Source organism: Lutra lutra, chromosome X (genome assembly GCF_902655055.1).
Source record: "Lutra lutra chromosome X, mLutLut1.2, whole genome shotgun sequence".
NCBI classification, from domain to species: Eukaryota; Metazoa; Chordata; class Mammalia; order Carnivora; family Mustelidae; genus Lutra; species Lutra lutra.
The window spans coordinates 30894750-30913863 of NC_062296.1; the positions used below are offsets into that span (position 1 = coordinate 30894750).

The 19114-nt window shown below is 42.7% G+C and overlaps 1 long non-coding RNA gene across 1 annotated transcript in view; it reads right to left on the bottom strand.

Moving 5' to 3' along the window:
• LOC125091869 (uncharacterized) overlaps positions 1-6438 on the bottom strand; it is a 75941-nt gene extending 69503 nt beyond the window's left edge. The window contains exon 1 of the long non-coding RNA XR_007124775.1: positions 6249-6438. This is a non-coding gene — a long non-coding RNA (uncharacterized LOC125091869). The remainder of the gene's footprint in view (positions 1-6248) is intronic.
• Between the last annotated feature and the right edge of the window lie 12676 nt (positions 6439-19114).

The window sequence follows — 19114 nt, forward strand, 5'->3', positions numbered from 1 at the left end:
ATTAGTGGTTTAGGGTCATTTTCATTTCCTTATTTTACTCAAGGTCTGAATTAAGTACATTCACCTCTTTTTTCAGTGTAAAAAAGCCCAATTTTTATACAATAGTAAATGTGCATGTCCCCTTTAAATGTTATAGGTAGGACGCCTGTGTGACTTAGTCAGTGAAGCATCTGCCTTCTGCTCAGGTCTTGATCCAAGGGTCCTGGGATCCAGTGTGCATCAGACTTCCCTCTCAATGGCTAGTCTGTTTTTCTGTCTGCCACTCCCCCTGCTTGCCTGTGCTCTCTCTCTCCCTCTGCCAAATAAGTAAAATCTTAAAAGAAAATATGTCTGTGTGTATATATATAATTGTAAAAATTTTATCAAATAGTTTTAATACTATTTAACTATTTAAAATCATAGAGCCAATAATACCGTTTGAAAACTTTGACATAGCGTGTGTTTTATCAGTGGTTACTTTAAAAAAAAATATATATATATATATATATTTTAAAGAGTTTATTTATTTACTTGAGAGAGAGAGAGAGCATGAGAGGGGAGAAGTTCAGAGGGAGAAACTGACTCCCCGTGTAGCTGGGATCCTGATGAAGTAGAACTAGATCCCAGATCCTGGGATCATAACCTGAGCTGAAGGCAGTTGCTTAACCAACTGAGCCACCCACAGGGCCCCTTAGGATTTTATTTATTTGACAGAGAGAAAGCGCAAGCAGGGGGAGAGGCAGAGGGAGAAGAAGATCCCCATGGAGCATGGAGCCTAGAGGCTGATGCGGGGCTGGTTCCCAGGATGCTGCGATCATGACCCCAACCAAAGGTAGATACTTCACCGACTAAGCATCCAGGCTCCCATGTTACCTCCTATTTAGCAGCGAATATATCTCTTTCACTAGTCCAGGAAATATAAGCGCAATAGAAGTATATTAAGGTTTGGGGATTTTTTTTTTTATCCCCTTTAATGTCTAGGTCATAGGTTCCAGTTAAAATCCCTCTTGTTATGTATTAATAAGGGGATCTGCATTTTTTCAGTATGAACTGATATATTCAACTCCTGAAGTCAAATCAAATTCTGTTAACCACATTACTTTTCCATCATAATCTATTTGGTCCCCTTTTCTGTCATTCTAGTCTATTCTAAATTCCTCCTGTTTACGAATTTACCTGGGACCTCAAGCATGGTCTACATTGTCCTTCTTCATCATATCCTGCTGTTAATTTTGGTGAAAATGACATACTGAGAACATCTTGCTCAGCATTGGTAGGGACCATGAGTTCATTTCCAATAGGAACTTGTTGCTAATTTAATAAATAAGTTCATAGCACTTTTCCCTACTTTATATTAACTTTCAAAATTTTTACAGTCATCAAAGTGTATAAAATGAGAGATTTAGTTTTCAGTCCACCTCCAATGAAGTGTTAAAAAATGTAGTGAGGGGCACCTGGGTGGCTCAGTGGGTTAAAGCCTCTGCCTTCAGCTCAGGCCATGGTCTCAGGGTCCTGGGATCAAGCCCGGCATTGGGCTTTCTGCTCAGCAGGGAGCCTGCTTCCTCCTCTCTATCTGCCTGCCTCTCTGCCAACTTGTGATCTCTGTCTGTCAAATGAATAAATAAAAAAAACTTAAAAAAAATGTAGTGACATTTCAACTGTGCAAGAATGAATATTATAATCTTCAAAACCAAAAGACAACTGACAGATTGGGGGAAGGTATTTATAAATGACTCATCAGATAAAGGGCTAGTATCCAAAAATCTATAACGAACTTATCAAACTCAACACCCAAAGAACAAATAATCCAATCTGAAAGGTGCAGAAGACATGAACAGATATTTCTCCAAAGATGACATCCAAATGGCCAACAGACACATGCAAAAAAGCTCAACATCACTTGGTCTCATGGAAGCACAAATCAAAACCACAATGAGATGCCACCTCACACCATTCAGATGGCTAAATTAACAAGTCAGGAAATGACAGATGCTGGCGAGGATGCGGAGAAAGGGGAACCCTCCTACACTGTTGGTGGAAATGCAAGCTGGTACAACCACTCTGGTATGGAGGTTCCTCAAAAAGTTGAAAATAGAGCTACCCTACAGCCCAGCAATCACACTACTAGTTATTTACCCCAAAGATACAAATGTAGTGAGTGATCCAAAGGCGCACTTGCACACCGATGTTTATAGGAGCAATGTCCACGAACAGCCAAACTATGGAAAGAGCCTAGATGTCCATCGACAGATGGATAAAGATATACAATGCAATATTACACAGCCATCCCCCCCCCAAAGAGAGAGAGAGAGAGAAAGAAATCTTGCCATCTGCATGACGTAGATAGAACTAGAGGGTACTATGCTAAGCGAAATAATCAGAAAAACATCATTATCATATGATCTCACTGATATGTGGAATTTAAGAAACAAGGCAGAGGATCATAGGGGAAGAGAGGAAAAAATGAAACAACATGAAGTCAGACAGGGAGGCAAACCAGAAGAGACTTTTAATTACAGGAAACAAACTAAGGGTTGCTGGGTGGGAGGGAGGTAGAGGGATGGGGTAACTGGGCTATGGACATTGGGGAAGGTATGTGTAATAATGAGCACTGGTATTTTATAAGACTGATGAATCACAGCCCTGTACCCCTAAAACAAATAAATACAAGTAATACATTATATGTTTTAGTTGAAATTAAATAAAATTTTAAAAATAGAATAAATATTATAAGGCCAAACATTTGAAAGACATTAATATATAACTTTTTTTATAAATGACTTTTTTTTATTTTTTTAAAGATTTTATTTTTATTTAACAGAGAGAGATCACAAGTAGGCAGAGAGGCAGGCAGAGAGAAAGGAGGAAGCAGGCTCCCCGAGCAGAAGAGCCCGATGTGGGGCTCGATCCCAGGACCCTGAGAACATGACCTGAGCCAAAGGCAGAGGCTCAACCCACTGAGCCACCCAGGCGCCCCAATATATAACTTTTTTTTAAAACTTTTTTTATTTATTTGACAGAGATCACAAATAGGCAGAGAGGCAGGTAGAGAGAGAGAGGGGGAAAGCAGGCTCCCTGTTGAACAGAAAGCCCATTGCGGGGCTCGATCCTAGGACCCTGAGATCTGACCTGAGCCGAAGACAGATGCTTAATCCACTGAGCCATCCAGGTGCCCTAATTTATAAACCCCCCCCCAACTTTACCCAACCAGTGCTAAAAAATCTGATCCTCAGAGGGGTATGCTTCAAAAGTTTTAACCTTTTGAAGGGTTGATTATATTATGGAGAATATACCATTCCCTGATATTGAGAAAGTTAACAACTATCTTGGTTACCAAAGCTTTACTGATTTGTAAAACCCAATTCCATGAATAAATGGCTAGTTAAAAATAAAGTTGAAAGGATTTTAACATACCAATAATCAAAGATTACATGCTTAGGCATAAACTAAAAGTTACATGAAAATCTACTCAAGGGTAACCTTAAAATTCCTGAATGATGGAAAACTAGATTTTAAGAAGAGTAAAGTTGTACCGTATTTTTGAATAAGGAGACTTTGCCTGATGAACATTTCAATTTTTCATCAGTAAACTCATCAATCTATTCTTCTTTTAAAAGAGATTATTTATTTATTTGACTGAGAGAGAGAGAGAAAGAGCAGGAGAAGGGACAGAGGGAGAGGGAGAAGCAGGCTCCCCGCTGAGCAGGAAGCCTGATGCAGGGTTCATTCCAGGACCCTGGGATCAGGACCTTAGCCAAAGGCTTAATGGACTGAGTTACCCAGGCACCAGTCATCAATCTATTCTAATGCTAAGAAAAATACAAAAGACTTTTAAATGTTCTGTTGTTTGTTTTCATTGTTTGTAAGGGAAAATAAACAGGCAAGAATATTTTGGAGAGTTATGACAATTGACAGTCATGTCAATTTTGAGAACTGGTCTTGCCACATGTGAAACTATACAGTAGAACACAAAATCCACGAACTGACCTGAAGTCACACAAGAATTTAGAATATAAGGCAGCCTCCCAAATCAGTAAGAGTGGTGTGCCTTGGGATAAAGGGGTAGCCATCTACAATAGGCTGTTGGTTTCACAACACAATAAACCAGGATAAACTTTACATGGAACTCCAGAAGTCCTAGAGGAAATAATGTGCACCTTCCCTTATAACCCTGGAGCAGGAAAAGACTTTGGTACCTTTGACTTAAAAGTCCACTGAAAGGGGCATCTGGGTGGCTCAGTGGGTTAAACCTCTGCCTTCAGCTCAGATCATGATCTCAGGGTCCTGGAACCGAGCTGCACATGGGCTCTCTGCTCAGCGGGGAGCCTGCTCCCCCCCCCCCCCCCCGCCTGCCTCTCTGCCTACTTGTGATCTCTCTGTTAAATAAATAAATAATAAATAAATAATTTTTTTTTTTAAAGTTCATTGAAAAAAATGGGTAAATGTGAATACACAATGTTAAAGAAAAACCATAATCAAAATTAGAAAAGCAGGGCACCTGGGTGGCTCAGTCGTTAAGCGTCTGCCTTTGGTTCTGGTCATGATCCCAGAGTTTTGGGATGGAGTCCCACATGGGGCTCCTTGCTCAGTGGGAAGCCTGCTTCTCCCTCTCCCACTCCCCCTGCTTGTGTTCTCTCTCTCTCTGTCTCTCTGTCAAATAAATAAAATCTTAAAAAATTAGAAAAGCTGTGCGAGTAGTCTTCCTAATATACAGCATGAACTTCTGCTATCATTTAAGAGGAAGATTAACAACTAGCAAACAGGAAATGACATTAACAGTTCTCAAAAATAAACAAGACTCCTAAATTTACAAAATAATTCCTCAGGCACTCCTATAAGGGCAACAGAAACAGAAACTACACTTCTGTATAATTTCGTACATATTTTTTTTTAAGATTTTATTTATTTGACAGAGAGAGAGAGAGAGATCACAAGTAGGCAGAGAGGCAGGCAGAGAGAGAGAGGGGAGGAAGCAGGCTCCCTGCTGAGCAGAGAGCCCGATGCGGGGCTCCATCCCAGGACCTGGGATCATGACCTGAGCTTAAGGCAGAGGCCTTAACCCACTGAGCCACCCAGGCGCCCCTAATTTCGTACATATTTTTAATTCCCAACCAAGACCTGCCCATCTGAGAGGACTAGTATTTAATTACCTGCCATTTCCAGATCTCCCTTGGGTCTGCATTGTTTCAAGGGCCCCCAAAGTCCCCTTTACCCATGAAATGGTCAACATGTAGACAACATGCTGCCCTTTGTATGAAAATCCCTGATTTATCTCGACTGCCTTCCCTTGTCATCCCAATTTCTCTGCAGAAGTCATTCGAATTTTTCAATTTTGGAAATAAGGCCAATCCTCAGCCGCACCATCAGCAACAAGCAAACAGTGTGTACCGGCCACCCCCTGCCCCAGCCTTATCGGTGGGGTCTAAAAGTAACTACATGAATTGTTTTCCTTCTGGCCTTTTAAAATCCACCTGTGATTTGTTTACCTCACTCATACTTTGTATTACCATTACCTTTTATTATCTTTACTAACCTGACACTATTTCTTTCATTAGTAGACGGCATCCTCCTTTCGGATAACCCCCATTTCACAAAACTGTAACTCGATTAAAACAGTAAACTACCAGCATTTCCATCACTCGGGGAGAGTCCCTGAAGATTTGGGGGCGTTTTTCTTCCACGTGGCTAAATGCACACGTGGAAATGGAACTATAGTTTTGTTTGTTTGGTTTTTTAGGTCAAAAATTCATTCAAGGAAATACTACTTCTCTCGGGGTACATTCGGAGGAGCCCTCCATCCAAACCAACCAAGCGGAACCTCCTGCGGCCACGCAGATCGGGAGGAAGGGCAGGGGAGTGAGGGGAAGGAGGAACCCTGGAATCCGCGGGCCCACCCGCAGCCACAGGGAGACGCTCCCGGGCCCACTGGCCGGCCGCGGAGGCCCCAGCGGCGCTGCGCCGACGCTCGCCCTCCTCCCTGCGCCCGGGCACAGAACTGAGGCGGCGGTACCATCCCGGCGCTCACGCACGACCAGCCTCGCCCCAAAGCCGCACCCCGGCCCGCCTCGGGCACCCGCGCCTGCCTCCCCAAGCCGCCCGGGCTGCCAGCCAACGCCGGCCCAGGTCGCACACCGGGCACGGGCTGCCTACACGCTGGGGGACAAGGATGGTCCTCCGGCCTGGAAGGGCCACCCAAACCCGGCCCCCAGCCCCGGGTCCCCTCCCGGCCGAGAAAGGAAAGGAAAGAAGACAAAGGCCAAGGGGCCCACCTGGCGGAGGCAGCACGCCGTCGGCAAAGACCCAGTTGTACCCCGTACGGCAGTCTTGGGGCACCTCGGGGCCACCGTCGCATCTCTAGTCCCGAATAGGAAGCCACCACTTGCGCTCAAACTTGAGCTTCCCTTCATTGTTCCTGGGAGCCGGTGAGAGTTGAGATACTCCTGCAGCGCGCGCGGGGAGCCAGAGAAATCTAACGTCCACCCTGCCAGCCCCGCCCAGCCTCGAGGTGGGGCGTCTTCCGCAGGTCCCGCGTACTAGAGGGGGCGGGCAGAGGCGCGCGTGAGAAAGTCGGAGGAGAGGCCCGCCTAATGCCATTTGCAAAGGAGATCTAATTTTGACCCCTTGCAGAGTCCCTGCCAGCTAGAAAGTAAGTAAATGTAGAATGTGCTAGTACAAAGAACCAGGAATTTACCGTTCAGCAGTCGCAAAACTGCTTAGAGGGAAAAGAAATTTAAATAAATACACTTCCAGACGATGTTACAAGTTTGCACCATTCATCTCTCCAGGTGAGAGTCGGGATCTGAAAAGCTGGCACTCCTTCCGCCCCGTCATCTCCCTCCCGCCCTTTGCCAAGGACCTGCTAGGGAGCCAGCGCTCCTTACGTGGGTAGGGTGTGTGTGGTGTGGTGGTGTCCACACGGCCTAGGTGGATGGGGATGTGCTGGGTCTGAAGGAATCACAGCGACTGGCAGGTTTCTTCTGCCTGACCGATGTCTTGGTTCATTTCTTCCTAAGTATTGAAGGGGGAACAGGTGGCTCTTGCAAAAGAATGCTCCCTTAATGGGGACGCGTGTAGATGACCAGCAGAAAAGGAACCGAACAGGTGATGCTGCCCCTCAGAGATGAGGGCTGTTACTTTGGTGCGTGAATCCTCCAGCAGGCAGTTCCTTAAGGACAGAGGGAGGCCAGGAAGCGAGAGAGAAGGAGATGCATATAAAAATCTTTTAAAACAGTCGTCTAAGGAGCTCCCTAGGCCCATGGGTAAACTCAGCTATTGGGTTAATAAACAATGGACTGTGAAAATATGTGTTGACTCTTTTTTTCATTGACAAATGCAATCCTTGCTCCATTACTTTTTTTTTTTTTTTTTTAAGAAAACATCATCATGACTACACGTGTTTCAAGGGAGATCTGAAGTCACCCCTGCCCACATCTGCATTGCCCCCTCAAGACCACCTGCTGTCTGGCTGCTCCCAGCCTGGCTCAAGCTCTGACTCACAGCCCCGTTTTTCTCCCCCATTCCCTAGTTGTTTGAGCTGAGGAAAGGAATACAAAGAGGACCCTGAGGGGTTTCGTCCTGGTCTGGCAGCTGCCTTTTTGCATTTCAGGTCAACACTGGAAATCTCTCGCAAACCCCTGCTGCTTTCCACTCCCAGGGGTTGGAGAGAGGGGCTAATGCTCTGCCACACCTTCCCCACCAAGTAGGGTGGAAAGTGAAAGAGCTTCCCCCTCTTCCCTCTCCCCATCACCCCACCCCCCACCCCCCAACATGCCCACCCCGCCTCCCCAGGTGGATCCCTAGGCTCTGGATCTCACCTGCCCCTCTGGATTCCTCCCTGGGTTTCCTGTCCTTCACTTTAGGGAGTAGGGGTCATTTCCTCAGGCAGATATGCAAATCAAAGCCTTTCCTTCTGTCCCCATTTCCTGGACAGACACAAATTCAGTAACTACTCACCACTCATTGTACCAGGAGACCGAGATCTAGATGGCTTTGCCTTCCTGAACCGGGGTTGTGCAGGACGGGTTCATACTCACGGGGCTCTCATGCTGCAAATCCATTGCTCTCTCCTCGCAAATGACCAAAAAGCACAGGAAAAGATTCTCAACATCATTAGAGAAATCAAAATCACAAGAGAGACCACTTCACACCCACCAGGACAGATATAATGAAAAAATGGAAAATACCATGTGTGATAAGGATGTGGAGAAACTGGAACCCTCATACACTGCTGGTAAGAATATAAAATTGTATAGAGACTGTGGAAAGCACGTCCAGCAAAAGTTACACTTAGAGTGAACACATGACCAGCAATTCCACTCCTGGGTATATTTAACAGAGAACTGAAAACAAATATTCAAACAAAAACTTGTACATGACTGTTTATGGCAGCATTTTTCATAAAACCAAAAGGGGGAAACAGCCCAAATGTCCATCAACTGATGAATGTTTAAACAAAATGTGCTATCCCATACCATGGATTTTTTAAAAGATTTTTTTATTAACTTATTTTGGGGGGGGTAGAGAGAGGAGCAGAGGGAAAGGGAGAAGCAGGGTCCCCGATGCGGGGCTCGTTCCCAGGACCCTGAGATCATGACCTGAGCCGAAGGCAGATGCTCAACCTACTGAGCCACCCAGGCATCCCCATACCATAGATTTTTATTTAGCCATAACATGAAATGAAGTACTGATTCTAGATAAAACACGGATGAACCTTGAAAACATTATGATACATGAAAAAAGACACCAAACAACCCACATTATAAGACCTCATTCACTAGAACAGGCAAATCTATAGAGATAGAAAGTCATCATTGCCAAGGGCTAATGGGAAGGAGATGTTGGGAGAAAATCTTTTCCTCTATCATTTAAATTCAGTTACTGGGGTCTGCAAATTAATTACCAGTAAATTAACAAAAGAAGAGTTTATTATGCTGGAGCTTTTTAATGAAGAGGTTCCCTAAAGAGCTTGAGATAGGGGTTTATATACCAACTTCACAAGAGTGCACTTCAAAGGATGGAACTTTCTTATGAGGTTTGCTTATGCAATCTTTCGAATATTCTAAGACTCAAGATCAGGCCTCCCTGATTAGAGACCCCATCCGCTGAATGGGGGTGGGTACGTTGTGGCAGCCCTCTCTCATAAAACTCTGCTGGAGCACCTGGATGCCTCAGTTGGTTGAGCACCTGCCTTTGGCTCAGATCATGATCTCAGGGTCCTAGGATTGAGCCCCACATCCGGCTCTCTGCTCAGCAGGAAGTCTGCTTCTCCCTCTCCCTCTGTGCTCTCCCTCTCTCAAATACATGAATAAGACTTAAAACAAAAAAACCAAAAACCCTGTTTTAGCCAGATATAAGGAATTCAGACAAAGCTTCTGCCACACTTGTTATCTCAGGTGTTTTCACTTTGAAGCTATCGTTACACAATTCAGGTGGGTTATCAGTCCCATCAAGAGAATGGGGAATGACTAATAATAAATATGGACTTTCTTTTTGGGGTGATGAAAATGTCCTAAAATTTATTATGATGATTGCTGCACAATTTTCTTTGTATTCCAAAAAAAACAGTGACTGGTGTACTTTAATGTGGTGAGTTACATGTTACTCGAATGGCGTTATCAATTTAAAAAAAAAATGTAACCAGCATATCAATTCAATAAAATTTAGGTAAAACATTTTTAGAAAATTGTACAGTGTGAGTGAATCAAGGTAAGAATACTGCAATCCACTGATCGGTGTTTACATCACCAAAAATGTGAGCAACAGATGTCAGGTACATTCTGATATAATATAATCAGAGTACAAAGTGTCGACAATAAAATGTTCTGGCTAAAGTAATAGATCTTAAGTGTAACCAAGTTCATAGATGTCACTTCAGGAAATTCTGTTTCTCATGCAACATGGCCAGCACGAGAATACATACAGAGAAATCTAGAATGTCAGTAATTCTACAGGACAAATAATTCAGTCTTTTCATCAAAGTTGTGGCAAGAAAAAAAACAGGGTGGGCATGATTATCAATGAAAAGAGGATTATGTCATATTTCAGCCAATGCTATCTATGATCCTCATCCTCGTTTGCATCCCAGTAAGAATAAATCAAATTTAAAAGACACATTCAAGGGGCGCCTGGGTGGCTCAGGGGGTTAAAGCCTCTGCCTTCGGCTTGGGTCATGATCCCAGGGTCCTGGGACGGAGCCCCGCATCGCAAAGTGGGCTCTCTGCTCAGCAGGAAGCCTGCTTCCTCCTCTCTCTCTCTCTGCCTGCTTCTCTGCCTACTTGTGATCTCTGTCAAATAAATAAATAAAATCCTAAAAAAAAAAAAAAAGACATTCAAGTCCAACAGGTTCATTATACATGGATGTTTTCATGTGGTATCAGGGAATAATTGTAATTTTTGTTAGATGTAATGGTCATATTTTGATTTTTTAAAGCCCTATTTGTTAGAGTTTATGGTACAGTAGAGTACATGGAGGAAATACCTTCCTTGAATTTATGCATGAGGATATATGATATCTGGAATATGCTTTGAAATGTGCAAGCAAAAAATTAAATAAATGAAACATAATTGGCAAAATATTGGTCCTTGTTGAAGCTCGTTGGTACATAGAATATTTGTTATATTTTTATATCTGCTTTGTTTAAATGATCTATTTTTTAAAAGATTTTATTTATTTATTTGAGAGAGAGGACATGTGCAAGGGCAGGAGAGGGGGGCAAGGAGAGAGGGAGAAGCAGGCTTCCTGCCAAGCAGGGAGCCCCACGTCAGGCTCTTGGGATCATGACCAGAGCTGAAGGCAGATAGTTAAACGACCGAGCCACCCAGGTGCCCTGAATGTTTCATGTTAAAGAACTAAAAAGATATACAAAAACAATTATGCCAACCAAGACTGATAAAATAGTCATATTTTGAGTATGTTATTGAGGTATATGGATAAAATACCAAACTGAAAGTGTTGATCATGGTTATATTTACAGAACTGTGATTGGTTGCGTTTCCATTTAGGACTGAAGACAGGTGATTTTTTTTAAAAACGTGTTTTTAGGGCGCCTGGGTGGCTCAGTTGGTTGAGCGACTGCCTTCAGCTCAGGTCATGATCCTGTAGTCCTGTGATCGAGTGCCGCATTGGGCTCCCTGCTTGGTGGGGTGTCTGGTTCTCCCTCTGACCCTCCCTCTTCTCATGCTCTCTCGTTCTCAAATAAATAAATAAAATCTTTTTTTTAAATGTGTTTTTAGATGTTAAATAAAAGCCACACCACACATGGGGCTTGAACTCAAAACTCCAAGATCAAGAGTCAAATGGCCCACTGACTGAGCCAACCAGGTGCCCCCAAGTGAGTTTAAGCACAGTAGCTCCCCCTTATCAACAGTTTCTTTTTGCCCAGTTGGTTACCCATAGACAGTGGTAGTTCAGAAGCAGATGCCCCATGTGACATAGTGTCAGAAGGTCAACAGCAACCTAAATGCTACATTGCCATGCCTATTGTCGTTGCTGTCACTTCATCCTGACATATAAGTATTTTATCATCCTCACTGGAAGAGGAAGAATGAGTACAGTACAATAAGATATTTTGAGAGAGAGAGAGACCACATTCACAACTTTTATAACAGTATATTGTTATAATGTTTCTACTTAATTATTAGTTATGGTTAAGCTCTTACTGTAACTAATTTATAAAGTAAACTTTCTCATAGATATGCTAGGAAAAAACATGGCATGTATAGGATTTGGTACTATCCATGGTGTCAGTCATCCACTGGGGGTCTCAGATCCTGTCTCCCACAGATAAGGGGAGCTACTGTATTATAGGCATATTTGAGAGCTTAACTGTGGGGCATGGTATCTAACGGACCCTTTTATTAAAATGCAAACATGTGGAAGGAAATTCTGAAAGACATACATTACATGGTTAACAGGTTCACTACTAGGAATGGCATTAAAATGAGGGCAGAAGGCCAAGGTGATTCATTTTTGCTGAGCACATACTATGTGCCAGACACCATTCTTTTTTTTTTTTTTTTTAAGATTTTATTTGTTCATTTGACAGACAGAGATCACATGTAGGCAGAGAGGCAGGCAGAGAGAGAGGAAGGGAAGCAGGCTCCTGCAGGGCTTGATTCCAGGACCCTGAGATCATGACTTGAGCCGAAGGCAGAGGCTTAAACCCACTGAGCCACCCAGGTGCCCCCAGACACCATTTTTTTTTTTTTTTTTTAAATTTACTTCTGTATATATTTTTTTAAGATTTATTTATTTATTTATTTGACAGAGAGAGATCACAAGTAGACAGAGAGGCAGGCAGAGAGAGAGAGAGAGGGAAGCAGGCTCCCTGCTGAGCAGAGAGCCCGATGCGGGACTCGATTCCAGGACCCTGAGATCATGACTTGAGCCGAAGGCAGAGGCTTAAACCCACTGAGCCACCCAGGCGCCCCCCAGACACCATTCTTAATGCTAGAAACACACTGTGAAGGTGGGGGGGAGGAAATCCCTGCTTGCATGGGGCTCACGTTCTAGTGGGAGAAAAGGAAAAAATAAGATCACTGAGACTCATGTCTATATATATATCATGATGGATAGTGATCCAGCCTATGCACCAAGCCGAGGCAGGAGGTGTTAGGGCTTGGGGAGGCCGTGGGAATTTGCACCTTCCCGTAGATGGGACAGCAAAGGCCTCATTGAGGTGACACAAGGGGTGAAGGGGGTAGGGGGAGAGCCCTGGGGGAGAGCTGGGGATGAAAGCTGCAAAGGAGGGAATATCCTGTAGCTCTTACTCTGTTAGATCTTTTCTCCCCTGACGGATCGTCGTGTTCCCTCCAGTTTCGATGCAGCAGGTGCTGTGTTGTGTTTTGGCAGCACGGGCAGGTTTAGGGCCAGGATTACTCGGATGGTTTATGTAATCAAGATATGGTTCAAGACCTTTGCCACTTTGAATAAACTGAAGCTCTAGCCCTGCATACTAAGCATGTATGCTTCTATAAATTGGGTCTTTTTTGAAAATGCCTATAAATTGTTCCTTGCTTAGCATTTCACGTGATTCAATTCAGTTTTATCTTATTTTTTTTTAAGCTTTTATTTCTTTGTCAGAGAGAAAGCGCACAAGCAGGGGGAGCGGCAGGCAGAGGGAGAAGCAGGCTCCCCACTGAGCAGGGAGCCTGACGTGGGACTCGATCTCAGGATACTGGGGTCATGACCTGAGCCAAAGGCAGACGCTTAACAGACTGAGCCACCCAGGCATCCCTAAACAACTGTTTTAAAAGATCTTTATAGGCATCTCTCTCTCATCCTGGCTCCCTCTCTGTCCTTAGGGAATTGCCTGCTGGGAGGATCCACATGACCTTTTAAGTTCCTTCCCTTCTCCGAATCTACACGTGTCTCTATTATAGAACCATTATTTTGCCCGAGTGTGATAAAAACACAAGAAATAAATCTAAGCAGTAACACCTAAGGCTACACACTGTGGAAGAAACAGACTTTGCAGAATTAGTGCCACCAAGTCTTTAAACAAACAATGGCCACACAAAAACACCAAAGGAAGGAGAGGAGAGGGGATCTTGTATCAAAGGCAGTTCTAATACAATATCTTAAATGTCTGCTTTTCTTTTTTTTTCTTTTTTTTTTAAGATTTAATTTATTTATTTAACAGACAGAGATCACAAGTAGGCAGAGAGGCAGGCAGAGAGAGAGGGGGGAGCAGGCTCCCCGCTGAGCACAGCCCGATGTCGGGCTCGATCCCAGGACCCTGAGATCATAACCTGAGCTGAAGGTTCTGCTTTAGCCCACTGAGCCACCCAGGCACCCCCAAATGTCTGCTTTTCAAAAACAATGACATGGGGCGCCTGGGTGGCTCAGTGGGTTAAGCCGCTGCCTTCGGCTCAGGTCATGATCCCAGGTCCTGGGTTCGAGCCCCGCATCGGGCTTTCTGCTCAGCAGGAAGCCTGCTTCCTCCTCTCTCTCTGCCTGCCTCTCTGCCTACTTGTGATTTCTCTCTGTCAAATAAATAAATAAAATCTTTAAAAAAAAAAAAAAACAAAAACAAAAACAATGACAAAAACCAAAATAGATGCAACAAAAGGGTAGTGTAACCTACACACAGGGGCAAGAATAGGCCATCAAAACCACCTCTGAAGGGTGACAAATGGTAGATTTAGAAGACAGACACTGCCAATCAGCTCTTATATATACAGTTTAAAAATTAAGGGAAACCATCTGAAAGAAGGAAAATAATGCATTCTAACAGCAAGTCATAAAATACAGGATATCGATAAAGAGATACTATAGAAGAAGAAGCAAATGGATATTCCTGAGTTAAAACTTACATTAACCAAACTGAAAAAATCCACTAGAAGAATTAGTGAACTGGAAAACTTATTGTAAGAGTGTATAATCTGAACAAAAGAAAAAATGCAATCAGAAAGAATCACATGGTCCCAAATCTTTGGGATACAGCAAAAGTGATTCTAAGAGGGAAGATTATAGCAATACAGACCCATCTCAAGGAGGAAGAAGAATAGCAACTAAAAACAGAACCTTACCCCTAACAGAGCTAGAAGAAGAAAAACAAACAAAACCCAAAACCCGTAGAAGGAAGGAAACAGTAAAGTTGAGAGCAGAAATAAATGAAAGAGAAACTGAAAAAAGCAATAGAATGGATAGATGAAACCAGGAGCTGGTTCTTCGAAAAGATCAAGAAAATTGATAATCCTTAAGCCAGACGAGAGAGAGAGAGAGAGAGAGAGAGAGAGAGAGAGAGAGAACCCAAACAAATCAGAAAAAGGAGAAAGAACACCACAGAAACACAAAGGATTATAGGAGACTGTTATGAAAAATTGTATGCCAACAAACTGGACAATCTTGGAAAAACATAGATAAATTTCTAGAGACATAAAACCTCCAAAACTGAATCAAGAAGAAATAGAAAATTTGAACAAACCAATTACCTGCAAGGAAATTGAATCAATATTTTAAAAACTCCCAACAAACAAAAGCCCAGGACCAGACAGCTTCATAGGTAAATTCTACTGATGTGGGAAACAGAGCTAGAAGGAAATGGACATAAAATTAAATGTCTCTGTAACCTGCAGCCCACTGACAAAGACTTGAGGCAGGCAGAGTATAACATTCCTTCAGGAAGCTACAAACTGTCTTAATGTTAATGCCGTACTAGTGGGGAAAACAACCTTAGCTTGACAATAGCAAGGCCTCGGGTTTCCTGTGAGTTTCCTTTAGCATATGAAAGATATGTCTCCAAAGGCAAAGAAAACAAAAGCTAAAATGAAGTTTTGGGACTTCATCAAGATCAAAAGCTTCTGCACAGCAAAGGAAACAGTCAACAAAACAAAGAGGCAACCCACAGAATGGGAGAAGATATTCACAAAGGACACTATAGACAAAGGGCTGATATCCAAGATCTATAAAGAACTCCTCAAACTCAACACACACAAAACAGATAATCATGTCAAAAAATGGGCAGAAGACATGAACAGACACTTCTCCAAAGAAGACATACAAATGGCTAACAGACACATAAAAAAATGTTCATCATCACTAGCCATCAGAGAGATTCAAATCAAAACCGCATTGAAGGGGCACCAGTGTGGCTCAGTCAGTTTAGCATCCAACTCTTGGTTTCAGCTCAGGTCATGATCTCAGGGTTGTGGGATGGAGCCCCTTGTGGGACAGCGCACTGGGCACATGAGATTCTCTGACTCTCACTTTGATTCTCCCTCTGCACCCCCCACCAGCCCCCCTCTCTCTCTCAAATAAATAAATAAATACATACATAAAAATCAATCTTTAGGGGTACCTGCGTGGCTCAGTGGGTTAAGCCTCTGCCTTCGGCTCAGGTCATGATCTCAGGGTCCTGGAATCGAGCCCCGCATAGGGCTCTCTGCTCGTCGGGGAGCCTGCTTCCTCCTCTCTCTCTGCCTGCCTCTCTGCCTATTTGTGATCTCTGTCAAGTGAATGAATAACATCTTTAAAAAAACACACACACACACATTGAGATACCACGTTACACCAGTTAGTATGGCCAAAATCAACAAGACAGTAAACAAGTGTTGGAGAGGATGTGGAGAAAGGGGAACCCCCTTACACTGTTGGTGGGAATGCAAGTTGGTGCAGCCACTTTGGAAAAACAGTGTGGCGATCCCTTAAGAAATTAAAAATAGAGCTACCCTATGACCCTGAAATTGCACCACTGGGTATTTATCCCAAAGATACAGATGTAGTGAAAAGACGGGCCATCTGTACCCCAATGTTCATAGCAGCAATGGTCACGGTCACCAAACTGTGGGAAGAACCAAGATGCCCTTCAACAGACGAATGGATAAGGAAGATGTGGTCCGTATACACTATGGAGTATTATGCCTCCATCAGAAAGGATGAATCCCCAACTTTTGTAGCAACATGGACTGGACTGGAAGAGATTATGCTGAGTGAAATAAGTCAAGCAGAGAGAGTCAATTATCATATGGTTTCGCTTATTTGTGGAACATAAGGAATAATACAGAGGACATGGGGAGATGGAGAGGAGAAGTGAGCTGGGGGAAATCGGAGGGGGAGACGAACCATGAGAGACTGTGGACTCTGAGAAACAACTGAGGTTTTTGGAGGGGAGGGGTGTGGGAGGTTGGGTGAACCTGGTGGTGGGTATTAAGGAGGCATGTGTTACATGGAGCACTGGGTGTGGTGCATAAACAATGAATTCTGGAACACTGAAAAGAAATAAAATAAAATAAATAAAAATTTTAAAGAAAAAGCAATAGAGAATGGTTTCAGTTAAAAAAAAAAAAAAAGTCCTTTGGAAACTTTCTCGAATCTTTACTTCCCCCAACCCCAAACTCTATGATCAGTTGCTCCTTAGGATCGTGGGGCAGCAGCTCTTCCCGTCCCTGGGTCCTATCCCCGTGTTTTCACTTAAAACCACTTTTTTGCTCTGAAAACATCTCAAGAATTCTTTCTTATCCAACTTCTCTGGACGTCACCAAGATTCCAAAACTACATCACCACCAGACATTTAAAGAAGACTCAATACCTATTCTTCTCAAACTATTCTGAAAATAGAAGAGGAAGGAAAGCTTACACACTCATTCTAGGAGGCCGGCATGACCCAGATACCAAAACCCAGATAAAGATAGTATAAAAAAAGGAAGAAAGAAAGAAAGAAAGAAAGAAAGAAAGAAAGAAAGAAAGAAAGAAAGAAAGAAAGAGAATATTACATGCCAGTATCCCTGGTGAACACAGATGCATAAATCCTCAACAAAATATTGACAGACTGAATCCAACAAATCCATTAAAAAAAATCAGTCTCTGAAATCAAGTGGGATTTATTTCTGGGATGCAAGTGTGGTTCAATATTCACAAATCAATCAACATGATACATGACATTAAAAAGGGAAATTATGGCGGCACCTGGGTGGCTCAGTCAGTTAAGCATCCAGCTCCTCATTTTGACTGAGGTCATGATCACAGGGTCCTAAGATTAAGCCCAGCATCTGCACTGGGTGTGGAACCTGCTAGAGATTTTCTTTCTCCCTCTACCCCTCCCCACTTGCACATATTCTCTCTCTCAAATAAATAAATAAATAAATAGAAAGGAAAAAAACATATTATTTCAATTGATGCAGATAAAACATTTGACAGATTATGATAAAAGTCTTCAGCAGAGTAGGCTGAGGTGGAACACACCTCAACACAATAAAGGCCATCTATGAAATACCCCCAGCTACTATATTCACTGGTGAAAAAGTGGAAACTTTTCCCCTAAGGTAAGGAACAAGGCAAGGATGTCCACTCTCACCATTTTTATTCAACATAGCGCTGGAAATGTCAGATACATTACTGCCTGTGCTCTCTTCTACAGTTTTTATGGTTTCAGGTCTCACACTTATGCCTTTAATCTACTTTGAGTTTATTTTTGTGTCTGGTATAAAAAAGTGGTCCAGCTTCATTCTTTTGCATGTAGCTGTCCAGTTTTCCCAACACCATTTATTGAAGAGACCACGTTTTTCCCATTGTGTATGCTTATCTCCTTTGGCATAGATTAATTGATCATACAAACTTGGGTTTATTTCTGGGCTTTCTATTTTGTTCCACTGATCTATGTGTCTATTTTGTGGGAGTACCATACTGTGTTGATTACTTCAGCTTTGGAGTATGTTTTGAAATTGGTATTGTGATGCCTCCTGCTTCCTTCTGTTTTTTCAAGACTGCTTTGGGTATTTGGGGTTTCTTGTGGTCCCACAGGAATTTTAGGGTTATTTGTTCTAGTTCTATGAAAAATGCTATTGATAATTTGATGGGGATTGCATTAAATATGCAGATTGCTTCTAGTAGTGTGGACATTCTAACAATACTTGTTTTTCCAACTTATGAGCATGGGCTATCTTTCCATTTTGTGTTCGTTTTCCATATTATGTGTTTGTGTCATCTTCCATTTCTCTCATCAGTGTTTTATAGTTTTCAGAGTACAGGTGTTTCGCCTCCTTGGCCAAGTTTATTCCTAAATATTTTATTCTTTTTTGTGCAATTGTAAATGGCATTGTTTTCTTAATTTCACTTTTGTTACTTCATTATTAGTGTGTAGAAATGCAGTGGATTTCTCTATATTGATTTTGTACCCTGAGACCTTACTGATTTATCAGTTCTAGTAGTTTTTCTGTGGAGTCTTAGGGTTTTCTATATCTAGTATCATGTCATCTGCAAATAGTGGAAGTTTTACTTCTCCCTTACCGATTTGGATGCCTGTGTGTGTGTGTGTGTGTGTGTGTGTGTGTGTGTCTGATTGCTGTGGTTAGTACTGGAAATCCTAGAAGAGAACACAGGCAGTAATGTATCTGACATCAGCTGTAGCAACATTTTTCTAGATATGTCTCCTGGGACAAGGGAAACAAAAGAAAAACAAGCTGTTGGGACTACATCAAAATAAAAAAGCTTCTGCACAGCAAAGGAAACAATCAACAAAACTAAAAGGCAACCTACAGAATGGGAGAAGATATTTGCAAGTGTCATATCCGTTAAAGGGTAAATATCCAAAATATATAAAGAACTTGTACAACTCAACACTCCCTGAAAAGTTATTCCATTAAAAATGGGCAGAAGACATGAACAGACATTTCTCCAAAGACAACAACCAGATGG